The sequence below is a fragment of the Myotis brandtii genome, unplaced genomic scaffold (genome assembly GCF_000412655.1).
Source record: "Myotis brandtii unplaced genomic scaffold, ASM41265v1 scaffold64, whole genome shotgun sequence".
Taxonomy (NCBI): domain Eukaryota; kingdom Metazoa; phylum Chordata; class Mammalia; order Chiroptera; family Vespertilionidae; genus Myotis; species Myotis brandtii.
Window position 1 is genome coordinate 3526871 of NW_005370460.1, and position 5213 is coordinate 3532083.

Genomic DNA, 5213 nt, shown 5'->3' on the forward strand with positions numbered 1-5213 from the left:
GAGGCACACAACTTGCCAAAATCACAGCAGGGGGCACGCTGTGGCGAGAAGCCAGGTGATCTGACTCTTAAAGGAAACACCGGAGGCCTTTCAACTCGTGCAGAGCTTCCCAGAGCTCCTGCGGAGGTGCCTGCTCTTTGTGGCCATCCTCCTTTTCTATCGCAATAGAAGTTTTACTGCACATGTGGCAACGCAGCTAAAAACTAGATTTCCCAACTTCCCTTGCAGCTAGAGTTGTTCGTGCAGGTACGTTTGGGCCCACGTGAGAGGAGTGGAAGTGCTATGCGCCCTTTTCCAGGTCAGTTACAATGAAGGCCTGTGCTCTCCCTTCATGGCACCAGGGGTACAGGTGTGGTGGTAGGAGCTCAGGAAACCATTCCGGGGTGTGCCGCCTCCCAACTGCTCACGTGGAATTTATGGGAGTTAAGCTATCGTATTTCGGGTCTCTTTGTCACAGCAGCCTCTATATCTGGTAACAGTCATGATAAGAAAAGATAACAGAACTAGTGGAACGTAAAGTAGAGCATTCTTAGGCCTGTTACGGCGGTTGTGTCTGATGCTGCAGGACCACACCCTGAGGCACACAGAAGGCCCCAAGTTCTCTTGCCTTGAAGGGCGACAGTGCTTGGCCTAACCCTCAAAGGATTCCAAGTGGCACAACTTGAAAAGGCCTGAGGTCTGACTCTAGCTCTGTTTTTTCCGCCTTAAGTGAGTTACTTAATCTCTCTGAGTCTAAATTTCCTCTTCTGTAAAATAAAGAGGATGGGGCCAGCCTCCGGGATCCCTGTGAGGCGTGGCTTAGCACAAGCTTGGCACATAGGAGACATTCACTACCGCCTCCTGCCCTGACCCCCCCTCCCCTCCCCGCCCCCCAGCCTTGTGACCCTTGAGCATTGGACAGAGTGTCGGCCCCACCCCTACTGTCTGTCTCGCCGGCTCTCCAAAGAAGAGTACACAGGAGTCCAGCAGCCCGTCCCACGGGGCCTGGCATTTGATGGGCACAGAGAGAGAGAGAGCGTGCAGCGTAACGCTGGCATAGTCCGGGGGCTTTCTACAAGCAGGGCGCTCCCGTGAACCCTGCAGGGAAACGCCGGGTGTGGCCAGGATGTGGCTCAAGTGCTGACTCAGGACCACAGCCTCCGGGCTCTCAGCATGACCTTTGGGGCCAGAGGTGCCCGGGCAAGAATGGCTGGGTGGTTTGAGCTCAGGGCACCCCATTGTGGGGGCTCAGGGAGAGCCCTGGGGACAGCCCAGGGATGACACTGACCTGGACGGGGCGTGGCCAAGTGTCAGGAGAAGCTTTCTTAACAATCAGGAGCAATGAGGCACCCTCGGACAGGGAGAGAGCAGTCCTGTGCAAACCCCTCAACTAAGAAATTCATGTCCTTGGGTGTCAGCTCACAGCCCCTGGGGACAGGTGCTGTCCCACTGAGACCAAAACACCTCAACCCACCCTCCAGCCAAGTGCTTGCCCCCCCCCCCCCCCCCCCCCCCCCCCCCAGGGCGGTGAGGCCCCGCCACCCCAGCATCTGCTCCTCGGGCCTGCTGGACTCCGGAGGCCCTCCCGCCGATGCCACAGCTGAGGACAACGATCATTCTGATGTCCAACGCCCTCGACTTAGTTGTGTCTGTTCTAAATGTCAGAGCATGGGTCTGGCTTCCACTTGGCATTCTGGTTTTGAAGTTCATCCATGCCGTTGGGCGTGTGGCTGGCTTGCTTCTGTTTATGGCTGAGTGACATCTTTTTGTACAAATAAGCCATCCTTTGTCCGTTTGTTGGCATTTGGGGTCTTTCTAGCTCTGCACTCTGATGAGTAAAGCTGATGCGGACATTCGTGTACACGTCTTTTCATGGATCATATCCCCTTGGCGTGGGGCTGCTGGGCCCCGGCGCCGACACTCAGAGTTTTAAAGAAATGAATGAAGTAAGTCTCCCACCACCTGGAGAAGAGGACGGCCGTGTAGCAAACCTCCAAGCAGATAAAGATGCACTTGTTCCTCTCCAGGTTCTTGGTGCCCTGCCCTCGGCACCCTCACCCCGAGTCTCTCCGTGTCCCCGTTATTACGGAAATGCCTGAGACCACGCAGAGACCAGTGCTGCGAACTCCCACCCACCCCCCAGCTTCAGCGACCATCAATACCAGTACATGCCCGTTCTTGCCGAATCTATCCCTCTAGCCAATTTGTCTTCCTGGAATATTTTAAAGAAAACCCCAGAGGTCACATAACTTTAGCCATGAATGCTTCAGTGTGTGTCACAGATAAGAACGTTCCGTTAGCGTAAGCACGACAGCACTGCCCTGCGTCAGAGGGAGCACGGGTTTCTCCGCATCCTCTGCCTTCACGTTTTCCCAACGTCGCAAAAACATCGGTGCTTGCACCAGGGCCCAAGACTGGATTTTGTTAATACGTCTCTTACGTCTCTTTACGCTTCCTTCTTTCTCTTTCTTTATTTTCTTTAATGTCATTTTTGTTGAAGAAACCAGCTGGTTTGATCTATAGAAATGTTTTGCATTCCAGGCTCTGCTGATTAAACCCTCCTGGGTCGCACAGGGAATGCGCGCTGTGCTTCCTGTGAACTGAGACCTGGACCTGGAAGCTGATTAGACTTGGCTTCAACGTACCTGTTTTTTGACTTTTGCAAAGATCACAGCCTGCATGCGCCTCATTGTCTCCTGTGGGGAGGCGCGGGATCTGAAAGATGCTGAGATTGACAGTCTGCCTCCCCTCCTCCCCACCCCCGTCCTCCCCCATGGCTCTGCCAGTTTCCTGCTCTATTCCCGCCCTCCCTCCACCCTGAGTGCTGCGCACCCACCCCACCCAGCCCACCAGACACGTCGTAGACGCTATACACCCCTTATCCACTCAAACCGGCCTTCAGTCTGTGGCGTCGACAGTTCATTGAGTGGCCCAATCGCAGAGTGAGGTGAAGGGCCCCTGCCCCTGCTGTCGCCGCTCCTCAGCCCAATTTTGTGGTTTCATCTGAGAACCTCCACGTTGGAAGTTACTGTGAAAGCCTGGCAGTTCAACCCGAGGAGAACAGAGGCTTCCCTCCCGCCCCAGCCTGCCCGAGGCCGGCTGTGCTCTCCTCTGCACACGCCATCCTGCGGGCCGGCCAGCTCTCTCCTGATAGGTGTTCCCTTGTTGGTGCCAAATGGGCTCTCCTAGAACTTGTCACTGTTGCCAGGGGCGTGGCCTCTGAAGGAAGCCAGAGGGCGGCGCCCAGAGGTCGCTGATGGTCTGGCTTATTCAGTGTTTACACTTTTCCTTTTTTCTTCCTTTCCAGTGTTAATTGCGGTAGAACACACGCCCTGTAAACATTCCCCTTTTTACCATTTTTAAGAGTCCATCCAGCTCAGTGTTCCCTGTGCACTTACGGCCTCATCACAGCTCTGAACCTCTCCATCCTGCAAAGCCAAGTCCAGACCCCTGAATACAACTCTCCGCTCCCCTTCCCTGCAGCCCGCAGCCAGCTCTGCTTCCTGTGTCTACGAAGCGGACCCCTCTGCACCTCTCCTGTCCGTGGGAGCACGCAGTGTCTGTCCTTTCGGGACTGGCCCATCTTGCTCAGATGTGTAGCGTGTGACAGGGCTTCCTTCTCGTTTGAGGCTGAATAATATTCCACGGTAAACATGCTATCGGCATGCACCACACTTTCTTCATCTGTTCTTTGTCAATGGGCCTGTGAGCTTCTTTATTCTGGGGCTTCTATAGTTTTAAGTCTTATGCTTAGGTCTTCAGTCCATTTGGGTTACTTTTTGATTATGGTGTAAGGTCAAGGTCAAACTTAGACCTTTGGCACATGCTATCCGGCTTCCAAACCCTGCTGAGGGGAATGCCCCTTCCCCGGTGTGTGGCCTGGGACGCTGTCGCAGACCCTGTGGCCACGGTCACGAAGGTTATTCTGGGCTCTCTGCTCTGCCCCACTGGTCTGTCCATGTGTCTGTCTTCATGCCAGACCTCGCTGTTTTGATTACCATAGTGTTGGAATATGTTCTGAATCCAGGAAGCGTGAGGCCTCCAATTTTGTTCTTCTTTTTTAAGATTTCTTTTTTCTGGCAATTTTGGGTTCTATTAGATTTCACATGAATTTTAGAGCTTTGAATTTTTCATTGTTGAGTATGATGCTCACTGTGGCTTTATATAGCTTGCCTTTTAAAAAATAGGATTCTTGGACTAATTTTGAAATATAACCTGGGCAGACACGAGCCGGCATCTGAAACGGGAGCCCAGGGTTACTCGTGTGTAGACTTTTCTGGATGTGGCTTCCTGGAGACCTAGCCACACCTGCCGTGAGGGCTACGCGAGCTCGGACTCCGTTTCGAACGCGGTGCCTGCGAGCACATCCCACCTGCCTGACGCTCAGTCGCTGCCTCAGGGGCTCCTTTAAAGCCAGCCCTGCAGCTCACGCGTGTGATTTCCGCGGGCCGGCCGCTGTCACGAATGGGGGGCGCGCATCTGCCGAGGGAACTGGAGGGAGTACGACCACCGCTTTCCTTCTAGCCACTGGGGGGCTCAGGGCCTCAGCATCTCTGCGTTTGGAAGTCTTCTCCTTCTAGACTTGAACGAGAGGCCGTGGAAGAAAAAGCAGCAGAGACAGACCCATGTGCCGCGAGTGAGAACAGACCTCCTGGGTCCTACGGGCCGTGCATGTGAGCAGCAGCAGGGACTAAGGCACATGGGAGCCCTGTAGGCTTTTTAAGTGACAGTGACTTGGGATAAAAGGAAGGAGAGAAACCTCCTGCGTTCACTTCCCTGCCGCTTCCCCAGCGAGAAGGTGTGAGAATAAGGCCCCTGGTGAGCAGGCACCGTGGGTACCGGCAGGAGGAGGGCCCCACGAATCCCTGAGACAGGAGGTTGAGAGAGGCACCCGGAGGGGTGAGGAGGGGTGAGGAGGGGTGAGGAGGGGTGAGGAGGATGGCAGTGGGCGAGGCACAGGTTTCATGACTCAGGGCTTGTCCTGAGCATCTCCTCCGTGACCATCCCTGGGCCAGCAGTCACCCTCCTTCAGGGGTCCTCAAACTTTTTAAACAGGGGGCCAGTTCACTGTCCCTCAGACCGTTGGAGGGCCGGACTATAGTTTAAAAAAAAACTATGAACAAATTCCTATGCACACTGCACATATCTTATTTTGAAGTAAAAAAACAAAACAGGAACAAATACAATATTTGTATTTGCATGTGGCCCACGGGCCATAGTTTGAGGACCCCTGG